General features: G+C 37.6%; 1 long non-coding RNA gene across 1 annotated transcript in view; it reads right to left on the bottom strand.

Moving 5' to 3' along the window:
* LOC113946949 overlaps positions 1-22366 on the bottom strand; it is a 71084-nt gene extending 48718 nt beyond the window's left edge. Inside the window, exons 1-2 of the long non-coding RNA XR_003527593.1 lie at positions 22261-22366; positions 20669-20724 (exon numbers count right to left, since the gene is read on the bottom strand). This is a non-coding gene — a long non-coding RNA (uncharacterized LOC113946949). The remainder of the gene's footprint in view (positions 1-20668; positions 20725-22260) is intronic.
* Between the last annotated feature and the right edge of the window lie 328 nt (positions 22367-22694).

Genomic DNA, 22694 nt, shown 5'->3' on the forward strand with positions numbered 1-22694 from the left:
GGGTATTCTATGGTTCTCTGCGAGAAGCAGAGAGGTCACCTAAGTGAGGGTGGTGAGGCCCTTGCACAAGTTGCCCAGAGAAGCTGTGGCTGCACCATCCCTGGAAGTGTTCAAGGCCAGCTTGGACAGGGCTTAGAGCAACTTGGTCAAATGGAAGGTGTCCCTGTCCATTGCAGGAGGGTGGAAATAGATGATCTTTAAGGTCCCTTCCCACCCAAACTATTCTATCAGTCTATGAATCTATGATAAGTCACAATTACCTGTATCTGGCATTAAAGTGTTTGGTATCTGAGTCTGTGTAGTCTCCACACTGTCATTTGGTCTTAACTGGGACCCAGGCTCCTGAACTTATATCAACATTTTAGAAAATCCCAGACACATGTCAAATTCAGTGCCAAACAAACACATGGCAAAAAACAGTTCTTTTCTTCCTGGGTGTGGTTTAAACCAAAACAAAGTGGATACCAAATGGGAGGAATGTGCTATGTGGATCTCAATTTACAGATGGAGAAGGGGTGTTCTGTGAAATCACAGAATCACTTAGGCTGGAAAAGACCTCCAAGATCATCAAGTCCAACCCTTGACTGATCACCACCTTGTCAACTAGACCATGGCACTAAGTGCCAAGTCCAGTTGTTTCTTGAACACCTTCAGGGTTGGTGACTCCACCACCTCCCTGGACAGTCCACTCCAATGTTTAGCAACACTTTCCATTAAGAAATTCCTGCTAATGTCCAACCTGACCCTCCCCTGGCACAGCTTGAGGCTATGATCTCTTGTCCTGTCACTAGTTGCCTGGGAGAAGAGGCCAACCCCTACCTGGCTACAACCTCCTTTCAGGTGGTTGTATAGTGTGATAAGGCCACTCCTGAGCCTTCTCCAGGCTAAACAACCGCAGCTCCCTCAGCTGCTCGTCATAGGACTTATTCTCTAGAACCTTCACTAGCTTCATTGCCCCTCTCTGGACTCACTCCAGCACCTCAATGTCTTTCTTGTACTGAGGGGCCCAGAACTGGACACAGTAATCAAGTTGTGGCCTCACCAGTGCTGAGTACAGAGGTAAATGAGCAAACTTATCAAGGATTGGGCAGCATGTCTGAGAAAACAGGAGTTAAAGCTCAGCAATGGGATCACAACCATCTTATGTTACAATTGTTATAGCTAGTCCTACTGGGATAAAGTATGTTAAAAGCAGAGTTCATATGATCTATAAAAGAGTTATACTATAATTTAGCTGATATAAACTACTCAAACACTAATAGTTTAGCTAATAATAAAATTTTTGACCAGTGAATTCTTGACCACTGTGCTTAATAGTTTTGAAAACACTTGTGCTTTCTCTGAAATACTGAGTACAGCTGTGTGCTACTTACCTCAGTAACTACTGACCTGAATAGAAAAATACCATGGCTCGTTTCAGAGGGAACACCTCGCCAGATTTGGGTTTGTATCATCTCTGGACAATGAAGTGTGAAGGCTTCCTTTTTGTCATGCACCTCATTGGACAACACAAATAGCAAGCTTTAGGCACAGTTCTTGCACCAGGACTCATTATCTCTGCTCCTAAAAAACCTGTTTATATCATTTGGGTCTATGGAAATGTGAAGGAATATGTGCTCAGAGGTCTGCAGATGAGGCCGAGATCACAGGTGTATCGTAACTGTGGTATGAGCTTTATAAAAATCACTGCAGTGTGAGGAAGAAAAATCTAAATATTGATTGCAAGGTTTGATCAGTTGCATTTTTCAGATGAAATTTCAATCTGATTTGTCATGTTATTGATATTTTTTTCTTGCTCTTTGAGTAATTATTTTCAGTTATTCTTAGCTGATTGCCTCACTTTGAACTAGTATCAGATATCAGATTTATGAGTTTTTATTTAAATGTGAGAAAATATTCAATTTAAGAAGGATTATAAAGTCAGATCTGAAAGAGAAGGCTGGTATATATCCTTCTGGGGAAAAAAGAAAACAGAAGCACTTTCTACTTCCCAATATGGCAAGTAAGGCCATTCAAAAGTGTGAGAAAAGTAGAACATGTTTTATTATGTTCAAAGGTGCAAGATAGCTTATCAAGTCTTTAATTCATCACAAGCTTTACAGTGCTATTTACCTAGATATTATTTCCAAATATATCCAGAACATTTGTAAATATGTAATGACATATCTTTATTGCAGTAGGTGTTCTGCATGATTCAGCAGGATATTGAGTAGTATACTCAAAGTTTGCAGTTATATCAGTAACGGTTTGTAAATCTGAACAGATGACATACTGAAATAAGATAACTTTCTCTCCTTAATATCTTCATAATCTGTTTCTATTTTTTTTTGTTGTTTCTTAAAAAGAGGGCATAGATAAGGTTAAATGCCTCCCGATTAAGATGGACTTGTTCTGAAATCTGTGCCTATTGCCTCTTGTGCCATAGCACACCTACAAGAGCCTGGCTCCATACTCCCTAAATCTCCCCTAGAGGTGACTAAAGACAACAGTAAGGTCTCCTCTTGCCTTCTCTTCTTAAGGCTGAACAGACCAAATTCCAAGTGTTTGTATCAAAAACCTCAGCTCCCTGAATAATTTGACTTTAGAACTCTTCAGGGTTATGAGGACAAAATATGATAAAGTTATATTTCAGGGTGACATAACTGGGATTTCTTAAATGATGTTACAGAAACTGATAAACATGATTGTGTTAGGAGAATTGAAGAAAAAAACTTGCATTATGCTCCTCTGATTAATTACAGAACTGGGAAAAATAGCAGTTTAAAAGAGATTTAAGATATTTGCTTGCACAAGCATTACTCACAGCTAGCTTTATTTTTTAAGTATGCAATTTTTCTGTCAGTCTATAATGTGGTACGGTGACTGGGTAATACATCTTCAGGCTTTACAGACTCTTGGCATGACATGGTCCTTGAGACAGTAGATCTTAATAGATCCTTCTGCATTAATCCTGACTAAGGAGCAGATGAATAATTAATTAAAAATGTTCCACACAGACTTAGTCAACCATTACAGCTTCTCTGTGTTTTGTGCTTTCTCATAGATGAACAGAACTTGCATTTTTTCCATGATGGTTCAAAAAGCTCCATTACAGTTTGCCAGATTGCTGATCTATGAACTAAACAGTATTTAAATATTTCCTGATTTGATTTACTCAGTAGTACATGATCTCCTATGCCTTCACTAAAACCATATAGTAAAAGAGCCATTATGTCATTTCTTTAGTGACTGATCTAGCAGATCATTAAGAAGTTTTTCATTCTCTAGAAATTAGGCTTTAAGGGCTTGATTTTTTCTAGTGTTCTGGCTGCTGGTGCTCTGCACAGGGGGAAGCCATTTGACATGGACAGTTCTTCAAGTGCAATATGTACAGCATGAAACCACAGGCAGCAACCCATATCAAGTTAAAATTAGGTCTTTTCTGTCTAAGGAGAATCCCGTTTTTACCTCCTGAGTTATACATTCATCAGCTTCTGATGACACAGCATATTTTAAAAGTGCTAGCAGGTGTGAAAGGATGCAAAATGACAGGAGTTTTGAGTCATGCCAAGAAAAGTAGCCCTTCCCTCCTTATTGAACTCTTAATAAGGTTCACTGGTGGGTACAACTTCTGCTAATGACCCACGGAAAACAAGGAAAGAAACAGTTGTAATAGCCCAGGCCCAGAGCTATGAGCTCACCCAGGAGTTTTACTTTTAAAAATATACAAGGCTACAAAAATTTGCCCACCAAATGTTTTGAAGAGCCATCAGTTCTTTAATACCTTGAGGTAGCATAGGGAGAGGATGCTGCACACATTTTCTCAGAAGATACTTTTACTGATAATTTTGGAAAATATGGGAGAAAATAAGAGATCTTGGCAAAAGTTTAAATGGGTAACATACAACCAAAACAAAGCACTCCACAAAGCTCTAACTTGGCACATGCTAACCCATAAAACCTAGCAAACTCCAACCCACTCAGTTTTAAGTTACCCAAAATATTAACAAAAGAAATTAAGAATAGGAGAAAAATGGCTGCCACCAGAGTGGCCTGTGCAAGTCCGGCTTTCACACAGTGGAGGTAGGTATCAAGAGAAATGGAGACCTATGTGCTGCTGTTTTTATGTGCTCTGTCCCCCTGTGGCCGCCCCTCCCTGGCGGGACATCTGGTTCACTGGCCCTTCTGTGGCTCTGGGCCCGAGTGAGGGGTGGTGTAGCCATTCAGAGGCTGGGTTAGGGATCCCAGGGAGTGTGGTGTGTGCAGTGCTCCCAGGCTGCCTTTGACTGACAACTGCTCTGGGGCTGCCCCGTGAGGCTGAGGAGGCTGACATGTGGGATACAGCCTGACCTCACCTCCGTGGGATTCAATATGACCTTTCCTCCTGGACAAACACGCACTAGAGTTAGTTCCAATCCAATAATTAAATAATCCAGTATCTCACAACAGCAAAAGTAGTGTGACAGGTCTCAGACCTACAGAATTCGGATTCAATCACGTGAAGATCTCAGTTATTCTAAAACTAATTTTTTGCAATTTAGTATTTAAGACATTTAGTCTTCAGTAACAAAGGAATGGTCAAGTCTTCAGAAAGGAATAGACCAGACTCATATTCTCCTTTAGAGAAATCCACTGTGCTTAAGGAATAATTGTTGCTCTGATGAGCAATGATTCCATCTTGTTTCATTTAGCCAAAAACACCTTGTCCTTTCTCCAGCTAGGCAATTTTAGGCTACATCTTTAAAAGACAAGATGTTTTAAGAGATTTTTCTCTAACCTTTGAAGTTGCTGTGCATAAATGCTGTACACAAACAATACATCTGTGAGAAATAAAGCAGTGTTTTGCTGAAGCCGGAGTGACTGTGTGTGGGGGGGGGAAGGCTAACCCTTGTTTCTTGCTTGTTGTTTAGATGTGGTTCAGACTATTCCTTGCAAAGTTGTTAAGAACCAATATGAAAGACTATGCTAAAGACTTGCCGAAAAAGGTAGAGGATGAAGAGGGAGAGAATGTGAGTCCCCGAGTACTCAGTCAATGTGAAAGGGGACAGGGACCACCTCGCACCGGGGCAGGAGATTAAAGGTCACCCATTTTGATGTGTGGGTGTGTCTCCCTGGAGAGACACACCCAACTTGATTTGTTTAATAAAGTAGTTTTGCATCAATGACTTTGTCCCCTCTCAAATTTATCAAGAAGTGAGTATTTCTCACGCATCCAAGCAAGGATTATTGTTATTTTTGAACTACCAATATTATATTACAAAAAATGCATCAAGCCAGTATCCTTGGTCAAGCCAGTCACTTTGGATCAGATCATTTGCCATGATAGTGCAAGTTGCCATTTGCCAAAAGTAATGATCAATTTCAGTGTTCATAGTTTTGAACAAAAATTCAACGAAACCTTTTTACCTCGAGATTTTGTATGGCTAGAAACAAATACCAGGTTCTCAAAGGAAACTACAAGAAATTACAAGGAGGATGAGTAAGAAAAAACATGCCCATACCAGAAAATTCTTTATATAAAACATTGCTTAGATCAGGTATGTACCTTAAGTGCCAAAATTTACTTCCCTTTTCGTTTAAAAATGTGTTCTGTCTAATATAATGATATTTTGTGGAATCTTTTTCTGTAGTTCAGATACTTCTCAGTGGAATCAAATGCACTGGTTAGATTAAGTCAGAGTTTCTTGAGAGAGATTTGCTCAATTGTAAAAAGTAACATTGTAGACAAAATTACCAAACCAGTAGAAATTAGGAAGAAATGAGTCATGGTCATTAACTTGCTTTAGAACTCTCATGTGTCAGAACCTAAATGTTAACTCCTTGATAAATTCACCCAAAGTATAATATTGTACACGCAGTTAATAGCAACAAATGCTCTATTAGTAAAGCAGAACATTTATAAATATGATAAAGTTAATACTCAAGAGAGCTGAACACCTGCTAGGACTGACTGTTGTACTACTTAGATGTCCAAATCTAAGGCACCTATGCAGTTACATTCTACTTTATTTTGCAACTCATTAGAAAAAAAAAAGCAAAAGCATGTCTTAACAGCAAGAGGTATTATCTTCCTTCCGATAATAAAAAAAATGGCACACTGGAAAACTACAGGGACACTGACCAAAGAGCAATAAAGAAAAATCAGGAAAACTTCTGAAACATTAATGATATCCTTCTGCCAAAGCTTGTAAAAATGTGCTAAAACTTTGAGTATTCATGAACATGGCAGCTTGAGATTTACCTCATCTCATCAACTCCCTGGGCTAAGTTTTCACTTACCCAATATTTTTCCCAGATGGGATCTCTATAGGATTATGAGAGAGAAGAGGGAAAGACATACATTCCTTAGCCAAGACATAATTAAACAGAGTTATCAAGGCCAGACCTCTGACTGGGCTGTGAAATCTACTGCCAGATGTTGCAGATACATCTGTCTAAGTACTAACAGGATCGCTTTTATCATAATATCTAAGCATTTCACAAATATTAATGGATTGTCTCTCTGGAAGAGGACTATTTTTTCATACTCCTATAGTATAGAACTGAGCTGGACAAATAATAGTAACAAAGTGGGTATTTTTTGAGTTTTGCTTTTTTCTTTTTACCATTTTTTATCTGCCTTTTTTTTTGTCCATGGGGAAAAAACACCTTAAACTCTATGAAGCTTGAAAATCTATGGACATCTAGTTGATTCCACATAGCAGACTCTTTCCTCCGTTTTTCTGTAGCTGTTGAACAATAGAGCATTGACAAATGGTGAAATATTTACTGATCATTCACTTAAATGTATTTTTAGTTCTACTAGTCTTACATAGTATAGTGGTAGCAACTGTGGCCTTAAGACTGAAAAACTAAAATACAATTATCAAGGATCTTGTATACACACATACATACATATATATATTTACAAGTATAAACCAAAAATATTAACAATAATTAAATGTGCATTAAAAATTGAATGTGTATGTGAATATATATTTTTATATAATTTAAAATGTGAGCATATGTATATCTGATTACATACATAGATACCTTATATTTCATCTACTTCATAACACATGGGAGTTGTCTCACATTTTTTGAATAGTTTGGGTTGTCCATCCTGAACTTCCTGCACTACATTGAACATCATGTGTGTGAGAGAGAAAATTCTGCTTATTACATTACTTCGGCTTTTATATATTGCTGTGGATTATCATCTTCACTGTGCACAGTGACAGAGATAATGGAAAAGGAAAAGTGGGGAAGTAGCATCAAATCCTATATTTTGTGTTAGAAAACTGCACTCTTCTCTGCAAAGATCCAAGCAGGCCTTCCTCAGACCTCCCAGACCGGTGAAGAAGAGTTGTATGCGCATATGAGAGCAAAAATGGGACACTTCCATCAGGTTTGGCATTAAATAACCACTAACTGAAATTTAGTAAGAGATCACTAAATATAAACATCCAGGTGCTGCAACAAAATGCAAAAACATTTGTTTAAATCTCTGCGACACTGCCAGCTTCTGATGTCCAAAAGAGAGGTGCATATTCACGTGTTTACAGAGTAAAATGGACTTGGTCAGACTGCACCTCAGACATGAAAGCCTTCTCCAACAACTACCAAGGGAACCCAAATGGCTGTATAGACAGGGCACAAGTTGTCTTTGAAAGCTAAAGAGGAGGGGTACAGAAACTTCCCTAACTCAGTCAAATCTGAATTATAAACCATTTGAGGGGGAGTCAAGGCACCCTTCTGCTCCCCTTGGGGGACATACACTGAGCCAGTCCCAGAGTCTGCCACACATGTGCTGAGATCAGCTGCTTGATGGATGTGCTGACTTGGAATGTCTCCCCACTGACAGCCTTGGCAGCTGTCAATCTCTGCCAGGTCTCATCCTCTACACTCTGAGCAGGGAAGGTCAGTTACAGAATATGAAGACTAGGCTAAAATATATTAATCCATTATGTGTTTTCCAAAGTGTTGCTTGCCAAATGTGATGATGGCATCACATATATCGCATACAGGCACCCGATTCAGCTGGCATTTCTGCTGCTGGCTGAAGGTGGAAGTTCACATGTGAATTAATGATGCAACACAAATACTTTTGTTTTAATAAAATTGCTACAGCTGCATAGCATGTTAGGATGAATTTTTGAAGAATATTCTAGATAAATTACAGTTTGTTATTAATAATTTGTTAGATGTACACTGTATGTAGCTGTACACATAATTATTATATTCCTGATGAGCTTTGTGTTTTATCACTCTATTCTTATTGGTAAAATAATACATTTACTTTTTTGATCCTGTACCAAGAGTTTGGCTAAACCTTGCTGGAACTTGAGAGATTATTGAGAATAAGGGGTTTCTTTTTGCATTTGAGCACAAGTTTTCCCTTATATTATATTTTTAACTTTTAAGTGCTTTTTTTTTAATTCACTTCAGAAGATGAATTAGTTTCTGGCCAGGAAATATATTTACAGTTGCTAAGCATTTCCCTAACAAGTGAAAAAAAACCCTGTTTTGGGTCCATTTAGCTGTCAGTAAGCTCTGATGCTGTCACCAGAATAATATTGATATACTTGTGATATTTATATATTTGAAAAGTATATGTTCTTTGGATTTTGTGGCTTTTTAAAATATGCTTCCCAAGATTAGTTAAGTGTTTCCTGTGATGATATATAATACAATTGATGCTATGAAGTACTTTACCAGGCCCTTTGGGGACCCACAAGGACTTTAAGCACCAGTATTTTCTGACCATGCACTACCTCTGGGCTCACTACTTTTTTCAAATCAGAAGAGGGAAAACAACCCATACAGAACTTCATGTGCTGGGAATTACATTAAAGCCATGTTCATTGTACTCTTGGAAGCAGAGGTAAAATTTTGTTTGGTGTGTGCAGAGTTAGTTGCCAATTATTTATTTAAAACTTGTAATTAGTGCCAGAGAGGTTTAAGGCCTCGGCTACATTCCCCAGCAAAGCAAACACATAAAACAAAATAAGTGTGGTTTGAAGTATATTCAGTGCCTTGGAGGGAAATATACCCTAGTTTAGTCCTGATCTTTGATTCCCAAAGCTGTTCAATTCCAAGAGGAACAGAAGATTGCCCACGTATCAGGCTGTTAACTGTCCTTTAGGTATTCAAGTTATTTACTCATGAAAGAATTTATAAATTCCTCATTATTGCCAATATTTTAGGTCCTGTGTTAGATCTAACTCTCCACTGTGATGGAATGGCTTTGACCTGCTGGAAGCCAAATCAACTCCATCAGGTTTCTGGAGCAATGCACTGGAAGATTTGAATTGCTCAGAAATATTTTTTTACCCAGAGAGAGTGACCCAAACTCAGCAGTACAGATTAGTTTAAAAAAAATACATACAGTACTTGTTTATTTCTTAACATCCTCTTCATTTTTGTGCAGAGATAACTCAGACAAATCAGGGGTTTCACTAATATTTTCTTCATTCAAAAAACTTCAAAATGGGATTCAAAAAGCATTTTATTAGCTAAATTAGACTTTACCGGGGACACATTACTTACAGATTATTCTTCTGCACAGTCAATAATGGGACTTTTATTATGTTCCTTGGGAAACTTTATAACAGGTTAGTGAATTTTATCGTTAACAAACTTGTTCTGCTTGTCAAGATTACTTTTTTCTCTGCATAGCTTCACTCTGTTGCACTTAGTTGTATCTTCCTGCATTTTAGTAAACAATTTTTTCTATGCTGTATAAATATTTCTAAAATATCACTTAGAAATCCTTTTCAAAATAGTTTAAAAATATTTAAATAAAATACATGGGTCTCAAGCACTCATTTTCACATCTCTTAGCCATGTGTTTTCATAAAATTTTCTGTATTAAACAGATCTGCTACTCACTGAATATGTTCTATTCTCCTTTTTAAATTGCTTCATCTTTGCAGATAGAAGACGCATTAATTTCAGTTCAGAGCAGTCATCAATTAAAAGTATTATTCTTATGAAGTTCCTTTTATCTGTGTATCCCAGAGTTTATGATAAATATTACACAATCAATTCCTTCTCTGCCTCACTGGCAAAGGTGTGTAATGCTTCACTGGTAAAGCTGGAAAATTAAGCATCCCTTAGGACTACAAGGTTCAGCTCTGACTTGAAGTTGCTCAATTCAAAACTCCTTCAAAATCAGGTTGCATGGTTGTCAAGCTGGATATTCAAAAATGAAGGCCAAGGAAAAGAAATTTACAATTTAGTTGCATTCATCTGCTTCGATCCCACATATAAAATCAGGCAGGCACATGCTTACATTTAAAAAAGGGTTTATAACCCCTTGACTGCAACAGGACATAATCACATAAACATATTCATAAAGTAAAAGTACATTAGAACCATAGAATCATTTAGATTGGAGATGAGCTCTAAGATCATGGAGTCCAGCCAGTAAGCCAGCACTGCCAAGCCCAAAACTAAACCATGTCCCTAAGTGCCACATGTACACATCTTTTAAATACCTCCAGAAATGGTGTACTCAACCAACTCCTGACTGCATAGATACCTAGTGTCCTAACTGGGAACATACTTACCAAGTCACACATTACTGCCATTTGAATAAAATTACAACATTGCTAGTTCACAGAAATATTGGTGTCCCTTCTTTTCTGGTATTAGATAGGAATTGGAAGAGACCAAAAACTCATTACAAGTGTGTGTTTTCATTCATGACATCAGTGACCCAGAAGTCTGAAAGCAAGCATTTAAAACAAAGTGGTCAAGTTTAACTACATTAATCCTTGGTGAATGACAAGCATAAAGTCTAATCACTTCTAGCTGACAAACAAAAGAAATCAGGGTGGTCCATCTCTTACTTTAAGCATTTTAATTGATGCCCTGTAGTTATTATCTCACTTATTTTAAGAGATATCCCTTAATTCATTTAGGTGTGGTAGGGGTACAACAAGGGCTAAGTAAGCAACATCTGCAAAACTTTGTGGGTGTTGCTTACTTTCACTGCAATTGACTTTTGGCAATATAAATCAAAAACATAAAAATGACAAATCATTCTCCTAGTTGTCCTGAAGAATTAAACAACCAAAATGCAAAGTCCTGCCCTGAGCTCACAATTCCTGCAATTGCTTCCCCATTCCAACAGAGCTCTGTCTGCAGGAGAGTGGCTAGAAGCCACCTCCTACCTGTTCATTCATTAGGTCGCAGGCTTATATATGTTGCACAGTTTTGACTGTGGGCAATCCTTGAAGAGCCTTAGCTATACTGTGATGATGACTTGTTCTGAGACATTTGTGAGAGAGGCAGGGTTTTACAAGTGAATTCAGGTAACAGCAGTTATGCAGTACGTTTAAAACCAGAAGACACTAGAAGATGTGTTTGCAGAAACAGTATAGATATGCTATCAGCTGCTACAGAAATGGAATAATACAGTTTTGAGACACATTTCCAGAACAGCCGCTAGCATCCTGCACAGTAAACTATTTGTTGTCTGAAGATTATTTTGTCCCACAGATTTATCACAGGCTGAATACTGGCTTTAAGGGTATTTAGTGTCTACTGGTCTGTTCCATATACATATAGAGTAGTCAGTAAGCATGTCCCTAAGCAGCATTTAAACATTATTTATATGTTTTTAATTGACTAAATTACAGCCTGGTACATGGCTTACAGCCATGACAGCAATCTGAGGAAACAGTCCTTCAACAAATCAAAATGCAACCTGCTAGCTATCTCATAAAGATAGGGCTACCTGCTCCTTTATTCATTTCATGCCTCTGAAGACACTATTAGAAAAACATTATTCCTCCCTTTTTGTAGATGATCACAGCAGAAGTCAAACAAGACCTGAGCTAGCTTTTTCATTCTTAAACCAACTGAAACACAGAAACAAGCAAAACCTCTTAACGGGCTGGTATTATAAAACCTTCAACTTGACAGGACAACACAAATAACAGGAACCAAAGATGCCATCGTTAGAAAGCAGATGGAAAAGACTGTCTTTTAAATATGCCTTTACACTTTGTTCACTTCATCTCTTCATTTTCCTAAACCATATCTGAACATGTGCCCCTCATATTATTTATTCATTTAATTCTGTATTAACATTGTTAAAATGATTCATTATTATTTTAATAGCTTAACCTTGCAGGTGTTTTAACACATATAACATATAACCTTATTTTTATTGTCTATTTCCTAATTAATAGAAAGTAAAATTGCCCTTTCTGGGTAAAAATCTATGTGTACAGTCTTACTGACAATTCATTCCCTTCTGCCACACAGCAAAACTTCTAATTAACCAGGCCTCTCAGGGGCCTGGTTAACTTCTACTTGCACAGCTATATTGCTGAAAACTGTAATATGGTCAACAACTCCCTAAAAAGAAGAGGTTTTGCACTTTCTGGAATGAGAGAAGAAATGGTTTTGCATGGATCAGTAAAGATAGCAATAATTGCCATAAGGCTTACTGCAATTTATGCAGAAGAAGTCTCTCAATTGCTCATAGTGGACTGTCAGATGTGAGACAGCATGCAAATGGAGCAGATCATAAAAATAATTTCTAGCCTAGATTCTTAGAACGAAAATCTTGAAACCTTCCTTTATTGCTACGAAAAGTAGGAATAGAGAAAACAATGTGATTGCTGGAAACGTAACAGAAGTGCATATTGTATTATTCATACTCTTTTACAGAGCTGCAACAAGCTAAATAATACAGTTTCCCAAGATTTATGCACAGCTATGTCTTGGAAGAACAAAAGGTTCATAAATTGCCAGCAGTGTATTAGTCTTCTTTCAGTTTAGGAACAATTAAAGTCTTGGTTGAAAGGGTATATCTTTTCCTGTGGACACTGGTGCCTTAAGCCATGGAAATACAGAAAAGTTTCTGGTAGTTTGTTGGGTACTATACAGTTAAAAACTAAATAAAGCATTGTCTGTTTGATTAATTTCAAGACAGCGATGAAAATATGTTAGGAATATTTGGAAAAGTAAAAAATATACTGAAATAATATAGTTTGAACTTTGACAGTTATGGTAGCTGCTATCATATCACTTTTGCAAAGCTGTGAATACTTGCTGACAGGTAATTGTGTAGCTCTTTTACTGTGCACCTCAGCAGAGTATGGTATATATGATATTGAATACAGCATTTCAAACACTCTCAGTCATTTTGTGTCACCTTCCCAGTGGCATTCAGTCTTCCAAGACATGGTTCACTTAGGTAATTTTGAACAAGTAGAAGTACTGCAGCATATCTTCCCAAAGTGGTTACCTCCTACTTGGCACTTGAAAAGATCTTAAAATATTTTTAACTACCAATAATTATCTATATGCATTAGATGTGAGACTGATCTCACCTAAGTTTAATGGTATGAAATCATACAATTTCTGATCTAAACTAGTTATCTTATGCAAATATCTTAGGAAAACGTCATCTTTCAAAGAACATTTCATCCCTCATGCTTAGAGAGTACCTGAAATGGGTTTGAAGAGGAAAGAAAAACATGAAGGAGTAAAGATTGTGTTGGTGTGAAGTTCTAACATTTCCTGATATTGATCTGTGATAGTTTTGTAGCATTTCTGAACATTTTCTTCAGCCACATTATGAGCTTCTCAGAATCTTACTTAAGTCAAAGCAAGAGCCTAATTTCTTTGTGAATGCAGTATAGTCTGCACTCAGAAGTCTACAAACTCAGCATCTTGCTTAGGGACCCATGACTTTGAAATGTCAACAATATAAAGGCTGGATGGACTGGATGGACTGACTGCACTAGACATCTCTATGAGGACCTCACTGAGATATCTAAACATGATGATAAAAGGCAGGTGTCTCCAGTTCCCCAGGTTCTTATAATGGTCTGCTATTGAGGGTGAATGAGAAAATGCTGACTGTAAAAAAAAGAGGAGATCCAAACTTTATACCTGCCACAGTGACCTGTCTAGCTTTTTTTTTTTAACCTACATTACTGAGTGATAGTAGACATCCCTCTTTCTTTTTTTCTTAGGAAAATACATTGCTGCTTCACCTGTTCCTCATCTTGTTTTACTTTACTTATCTTTAGGAATTATGTCTTGGAGGGATTTTCTGTGTTATTCAGTTCTTGACTGCTGAAGATCAGTAGCTTTAACATTTGCCTGTCAATGGCAGATGTTTTTGTAATCTCATGTTCCGTGCTCAGAGTGCTGGACGTTACAGTCTTGACATTTGGCCTGAGACTGAGGATTTACTATTAGTATTTCCCCAGGAAACTGACACTTGATGGGCAGGTTACATAATCCATGCTTGGATACGTTTCTTAGTGAATTGATCTCCATTTCAAATTGACATGGGCAAAGACACAAATATAGTAGATCACCATCTATTCCTCACCCATGGTGTATTTTAATAAAATGCAACATGCATCGCAGCGTAAGCTATGAAGCATATAAATCTACAACATGCAGTTTGAAACTTGCTTACAAAATACTATGAATGCCTTCCACATTTCCCTAGTGTTTGTTTACTTATGCAGGAAGTCTAGAAAAATATTTTGATGTATTGCATGCCATAATTTTTAACATTACTCAAAATGTTCCAAAAGACTTTTAGTGAAAGTTAACCCACATCAATCATGACCTTGGCATGAAAAATTACTGCCAACCTTTAAATAAAAGAGAGAGAAGGAACAAGCATTCTAATAGTCCTGACCGGCACTGAATTGTTGAAAACATTTAAAGTGTTATGCACATATTCTGTCTACACTGGAATAATATAAAAGGAAGCCAATCATTTATTACCTGGGCAAACATAATTAAAGATCTTTTATCTTTTCAACTTATAGGATGCCAGAATGTGCACTGTATATAGTAGAATTATATTTAGTAACCATTGTATTAGTAACTATAGTAACTCTTTCTACTTTAGATTAACATAGATTCCAATGAATTCCCAGGGAGCTTTTCAAAGTTAGTGAAAATATGCATTCAGTCTATGACTTTGCACCATATGTTGCTCCTTCCCTATTGTATTTCCCCTATCGTATTGTTATCCAAACAAAAGGTGATAGTAGACTAAGCAGGTTGACCTGATTTTCTGGTATTCTTCCTATGAAGGAACAACAAGGAACTACATGCCAAGATCTGGTTGTCTCACTGACTCTGAATACAGAAATCTTTTTATTGAGGAAGCACAAACACCATTGTTTCCAGCTTTGTGCCAAAAATTCAATAGTGTGCCTACCAAAGTGGCATATGTCCTGTAACTTCTCCAAGAAAAGTAAACTTTATCAAAAGTCTAAGACTTACATCATCGTGTCAAATTCCCTGTATCTGTTGCTGCCTAAAGATCCGGGGAGAAAAAACTCTCACCAGGCCAACTTATTATAGATAAGATAATAGAGCAGCTCTTTCAATGAAGACCTTGTGGCCATGGAATACAAAAGGTGTGTGGCCAAGAACAGAATTCTTACACTTTTATATCTTTACTAATTATCATATCTAAGGGGAACATCCAGTCCTAAGACCCCCTTTTCCCTGGTACCACCCTCAGAACTGCCCCTCTGGAGTCCCTCCAGTGGTCTTGGGCCTTCTATCTTGTCTACCATATCTCTTGTTATTCTGATCCAGGTGCACACCCCAATGGAATCCAACAGAATGTTCTTGCTGCATATCTATTGCCTTGAACAGACAGTTAAAAGATGGTTACATCAAAGCTTCAAGAATGTGACACACAAACTGTGAGAAAGTCTAATGGTCTAAAGTGAAGGAAAACTCCAGCTACATTAAAATCTACAGAAAGCTAAAAATCTTTAAAATTCTAAGGCATTACTTTGGAGAGTTTTGGTCAATCTGATATACTTGGGCACAGAATTAAATACTATTGGAATGAGGAAATACTTCTTTTGTCTGTTATTATGGAAAACTTCAGCCTTGAAATATTTTAGCTGTATATTCTTCTAGACTGTATGCTTTATAAAACCTTGTTATTACAAATCCAGCTTATTTCTAAGCCTTGATCCACAAAGCCTCTTTATGTACAAATTCTGATGGTTTTTTGCAACACATCTAAATCATATAATCTAATTTATTCAAAGTTCTTACTGTGGTTTTCAGTCTCTTACAGCATTTCAACAAGTTGTGCAAACTACGAAATTTTATGAAAATATGGCATTTACCTGAGGACATGAAAACTGCTATTCTGCTCCATCTGACTTGTTATTCTACTCTTGCAATGGTCAGAGTCACCTATAAATGTTCTATCACACTTTTAAATCATGCAGTTCTGTATCTCATAGGAAAATAGATGAAGGCAATTTCCTTCTGCTCACAGTGGTAGCTTTATATGCCTAACTTGAACTCTTATTTTCAATGAACTAGAAGCATTTTAACTGAGCTAGTTAAAAAGCACAGAAATGGCCAGTATTCTTGAAATAGCTGCCCCAGGGCAGGAATCAATTGTACTGTTAATTTGAGAAAATCAGTTTCCAGAAAATATGAACAATGATCACAAATAACAAAATAAATGTAACCAAAAGCTAATGCAATTAATCAAAGAGTTCTTTTCTGTGATGTCTTCTTACTGCCTGAAACAGAAATGTAAATTTAGTATATGTCAGCTGTATTAATGAGAAGCCCAAGATGGAGTTTTAAACTATGGAACTTCAATACAACTAGCAAATTGAAAATGTTAAATGAAAAAACCTTATAAAGGAGAAGAGGAGATCTGCGTGAACACATGTTTCTCCTTGTTTTATTTCTCACCAGCAGTTGCTGGTTCCACTGAATAACAGCTCTATCCCAGCATTTTAAAGAACTGGTCAGCCTCACAGCCCTATTTTCTGAAGGAAAAGAGAAGACTGGTAGCACAGATACTACCAGTTTTTGCTCACTGTTAGGGTTGATCACCTTTGCTTTAAAGAATTCCAAAGCCTCTCATGAGTTTTAGTTTTTTCATCTGTCTGCTTTTTTGGAAGATGTTTGTGCTGGTTTTGACTGGGATAGATATTTTTCCTCATAGAAGCTGGTATGGGGATATGTTTTGCATTTGTACTGAAAACAGTGTTGATAACTCTATAATATATTATTTACATATATATAAAATCTATATTACATATAATATAGAGTTTATATAGGGTGGGTTTTTTTCCTCAGCATTGCTTACACAGACACACTCCACTCCACCAGCAGGAAGGCTGGGGGAGAGCACAAGGAGTTGGGAGGGGACACAGCCAGAACAGCTGACTGCAATTGTCACAGGGGATATTCCATCCCATACGGCATCATGATCTTCATAGAAAGCTGGGGAAGGAAGGAGGAAAGGGGGGACATTTGGAGTGGTGGCATTTCTCTTCTCCAGTCACTGTTATGAGTGATGGAGGTCTGCTTTCCTGGGATGGCTGAACACCTGCCTGCCTGTGGGAAGGAGTGAATGAATTCCTTGTTTTGCTTTGCTTGTGTGCACAGTTTTTGCTTTACCTATTTTCCTGTCCTTATGAGGACATGAGTTTTCTAGCTTTTGCCCTTTCAGTTCTCTCCTTGATTCCACTGGTGGCTGAAGGAGTGAGCAAGTGTGGGGCTTGGTTTTCAGCTGAGGTTTAACTACGACAGTGCTGAAAGAATCTCTTCTCTTCTGCCTGTTTTCAATAATTGCTTTGTAATGGCAAGGAGCACTTCAGGAGAATCTATTGGCCATGTTAGATTATGTCTGACCACTAGACTGATGCTCTGAAGGCTTTAACTCATGGGATCCTGTGCCATAATTTTTCTTCCACTTCATTTACAATATTCTTATTTTTAGAATCAATGTGAGACAGACCCAATTATACTTGAAGTTCAGTAGCATATAATAGGTGTCTGAATTTGACTCTTGAGTTATTTTAATCATAATTTTCACAATTTGACATCATTTACACAATGCTATTTGGTTTTAAACACCTTGGGCTCAAAGTCCCATCTTTAAAAATCATGTATTTTCAAAAAAAACCCAAACATAAATTACTTGACATTATAGTCAAGTACCTCTAATATGTTATGTTTATCAAATACAGAGTAACATGTCAGATTATATTTTTAGTAGCTGTATTATCCATTATTATTTTTTTTTCTGAATGCTAGGAACAATATTCCAGAGTGAACATGCACTCTTTATATTTGTGGAAATTTGAAAAAGCTGCTGTAAATTTGAGTTTTCCTTTCCTAACTGTATTTTAAGTTAATTTCTATCTGTGCTTCATTGCATCTCTCTTGGCTTCTGTCCTTCAAAAGTGATTTCCAGTCTCCTTGCAGATGTGCTCCACTTGACTGAGTCCACAACATTCAAACCGAAAATGAGTGGGTACCTGGAATCTTGGTGTTTTTCTGACAAGTTTTTTCATATGAGCTATTAGCAATGAGTTTGAATTGTTACAGAATTATTTTGCAAACTCCAAGAACCTGTCTGAAACTCAGCCTCCTAAATCTACCAACCTTTGTCTGGGATTTACTGAGAAGAAGCACCTTCATATATGCAGGGAAGTAAGTATGGTGCCATTATAAGATAACTCTGATGGTTTGGACACTGGTTGGATTTATTTTATTGCATATGCGTAAAACAGCTGTGCAGTGCAAATACAGTGGGTCTCTCAGAAACCTCTCAGAAATCTGCAGACACCTGGCAATGCTGCAAGCCTGAATGCTACTATGCATACACAGTGGAGCAAGCCAGGCTAGCGGATGTCAAAACTCCCAGATGTGGATTTGTTGACTGATAAGGAGTTACAGGCAGACCACAGCCAGACTCATGTTACTATGTGTGTTCAATAGCAAACAAACTCGCAATGTGATGATATCACATCATGATGTGACAGCATCATGAGTAAAAATAATTCTACAAAACAAAAAGCATCTTTGCAGATGGGTTTTCATCTGGAAGAGGATATGTCTCACTCATATGGTAACTCTGTTTAAATAAATAATAAACACATAATGTCACGAAAAAAAAGCCTCACCAAAGTATTGATACATACAGTCAACTTTAGTTAGACAGGATACTGGGAGCTGGGATAACCCAGAGGAGTAAAAATGGCCTCGCCAAGTCATGCTTAACATAAGCCTTACAGGCACATTTTACAAGAATGTTCATCCTAAAAATGTTTGTAGCTCAGAGCACCTTTGGATAGGTGTAACTTTGAAGGTCTTAACTGAGCCATATCTAGAATTATGACTAAAAAGTCCTTCAAGAGACTAAAATTTCACTGCTTCTTTCAAGTACAGATGTGGGAAGGAAAACAACACCAATGCTATCATCACAGAATGTCATGGTAAATTTTGACTTTCATATGTGTATACAACTACTGTATACATATATCACATTGATGTCAGAAGCATATCAGAGTTGAGGCCTGCTGTGCATATCTGACAGGATTTTTTTTTTTTTGCTGGAAAGATTACATAGTATCTAAAAGATAAAAAATTGGGATGAGATTTGGTCATTGTTCCCAGAGCTGTATAATTAGTCTTAAATGTTCTAGTCTTAAATGTTCTAGTTACAGTCTTGCTGTGGATTTGCATGTGTAACTCCTAGTGATTAAAGCAAAACATGAAGAGCAGAACTAAGCTTTTACTCTGTGTGGGAAGCAATATATGAAAATGTGCCAAATGAAATCACTGGGAGTATTTTCTTTTCTTTGCTGGGTCAGGATTTTCTCCCATGTCTGGCTAAGTACTTGATAGATTCATTTTCAGAGACTCTATTCCCTCTCCCTTTTCTCCTGGTTAGATAAGATAAAGTATTTTCAAGAAAAAAAGTAAAAAGAGAACTAACCCAAATAAATGCATAACTTTGATATCCTACTTCTCCCTGGCATAAAAGGAGAAAGAGAGGGTTTATGTTCGTACTGTAGTCTTGATTCTAAATCCAATGTAAATATAGAATGAAATGTAAATCCGTTGGTTTTTTGTGTGGTGAATTTTACAACATTTTTATTATTGATTCAGCTGTATACTGGAAAGTGTCTTTCATTAAAAAATCCATAAGCAGTTGAGGAAGGAGTTGAGGTGATCTCTTTGTGTCTGCTAAAGTTTAAACCTCTCTTGTACATAGCCAGATTAAATCCAGGAGTGAAAAAAGTGACGTATACCATGTCCTTCTCTGATGTCCAAGATTTTATGACATGTTTGCCTTTACACTTGTAACTCCTTGGTTACAATTCAGTTGAGTTCTCCCACACTGTGTCACTGTCTTAAGTATTTTTCACTTTTCTAATGTCAATAGCTCTTCTGTTGAGAGGACTCAACAGGAAGTGGATGCAGGGAGTATGAGCTCTGATGAGATCCTTTAATCCACCCCTAATCCCACTCAATTAAAACTCCATTGATGACAGAAAAATCGTTAAGTGCTGAAGAACAGGAAAATGAGTGAAAACAACTCTGCATGAGAAATTAGATGCACAGCTTTTAACAGGGGTGTCCTGCTCCTTCCCCAGCACACCTCCTTTCTGTACCATTCCTGGCAAACAAAGCCCTTAACTCTTACAGCTGAGCATGTAAAAATGTATAATGTAGTTGGCAGCTTAAGTAATGCAGCTCTCACTGTTCAGGGAGCGTTATGCACAGAATACATAACATCACACTTCCCACTGCTGGGGGAGCTGAAGTGATCTGGAGGCTTATGTAAAGGGTTCATTCAGTGACTGGCCTCTTCTATAAACACATAGTCCTAGTAAACTGTGCATCCCTGTTCAACTGATGCACTGCTGCTTACCTGTGTATTTCTGTAATTAATTTTCAGGGATGCAGTTTGCAGAGATAGAAGGAAAACTACAAGTGAAAGCAAGGGGAAAAAAGAAAAACACCTTCCATCATTCTGTTTATAAATAAGTTTAATAGCATTATTTTCTATTTTCTAATGTAAAAAACAAAGAGTATTTTTTGTCGGATATTTTTACATTTAGCGTGTCCATTTTTCTGCTTTGCGTCTTTTGTAATGAAGCAGGAGGAAAAATAAGTCAAGAATGCAACATCTGATGTTATCTTTCTGCTTTGCACAACCCTCTCCTCCAAAACCTTCAGGTGGTTTGTAGGTCGAAGTGAAATAGGAAGCATAGCAGAGGATGTATAAAGAACTAAGGAGCAGCAGGTCTGAATGACATTTTCCACTGGAAAATATGGGAATTATATGCTGTAAACCTTGAGTACAGTAATGTGGCTTGAAGCAGCATCAAATCCATTTACTCTGCATGAGCCCCCTCTTCCCAGAGTACACACATGGATCATGGAGCCAAAAGCAGTACAACAACCAGCTGGACTTTGTTAAAGGTTCTGGTGGTGGCCAGAGGAAAGCGTTTGATAAGTCTTCCTGCAAGTCTATGCTGAGAACCTACAGCATTGCAGTCTTGATTTCTCACGGATTCCCAGTCTTTATTGTCTTCCTTTCTTGGCCTGAAATATCCCTATCTGGAATCTCAGATAATCTCACAGACGTAAGGAGTATATGAGGTAATTAGTAGAAACTTAAGCCCCAAATAATTGTAGACTTCTCGGACTTATTTTGTTCCCTCTGTGTGATTTTACACTGGAACGATACATGTAGGCTTCCATCTTTCTTCATCGCTGCTTAAAAATGGAATGGCCTGGTACTTTTCCAGGCAATCTGTGTGCACCTATAAACCGAAATGCAGCTCATAAACATTAACCATGTTGAAACAATACACTCGCTATTTGCAATCACATTATAAACAACTTAGATGTAAGACACAATTTGTAGACATCTGTAATGTCACTGCACAGGGAAACCCAACCTCCACACCTAAACCACAGAGTAATTAGCAGCACATATATATTTTGCCTTGCACATGAGCTTTCAAGTAATATGTATATCAGCCCTATGACATTGTTTTTAATAATGTCATTTTCATGAAATAGTGGTGGCATTAAAACCTCTGACCACTTTTACAGTCCTTTAATGCCTCTTCTCCCTATTTCTTTGGCACACACTCACTGCTGTCTACTTCAAACTGCAGATTGCCACAACTTCTTTGCTACATGCTTAAGTGCCTTGTTCAACGCCTTGTATTCTAATTCCTATGTAGTGCCCCTAGGGGTTGCAGTAAAAACAATAACTCATGGGTCCTGACCCTTCAGATACTTTCTAGTACAAGTAATACCCACTAAGGCTGGTAAGCACGTCCAAGAGCAGGCTGATGATTTGCGCACTTGGCAAACAGAGGCTCAAGAGATTCTTGAGAGGTTTCACTTGATAAACAGGAGAATGTTGCCATGCTTGCATTCCCTGACATTTATTTTGATATAACAAAAAGCTTTTGAAAGATAGGCAGTTTCCAAGGATTAAAGTACCTTGCAAGTTGCTTGTAGATCTCCCTTGGACAGCTGAGAGTCATCCCACTTGCTCCTCAGCCTCCAGAGCTGTAGTCAGCTGCTGGTCATCAGCTTCAACTGCAAAACTACAGGATCTGCAAATCTTCCACAACTCCTCCAAGTTCTATTCATAGAAATATACTAGGATCTACACTCAGTGGGTCTGGTGCCAGAGATAATTTTAGAGTGGACTTGGCCGGTTTCTTCTGTCTCCTTTTTTGAACTGTTTTGATACAGGTAACATAAGGTCAGAGTCAAGACCTTGTGGAACAATTTCTCTATCATATTACACTGCAAACTTGTTGGGTTTAGCACTTAGTGCTGTTGCAGAGCAGTCCACTAGCAGACACTCTGTGTCAGTTTATTTTGTGTATTGTGAAATAAATAAAAAAAGCCACCTCTGCTGGGTTTTT

The sequence above is a fragment of the Corapipo altera genome, unplaced genomic scaffold (genome assembly GCF_003945725.1).
Source record: "Corapipo altera isolate COAL_440 unplaced genomic scaffold, ASM394572v1 22, whole genome shotgun sequence".
Taxonomy (NCBI): Eukaryota; Metazoa; Chordata; class Aves; order Passeriformes; family Pipridae; genus Corapipo; species Corapipo altera.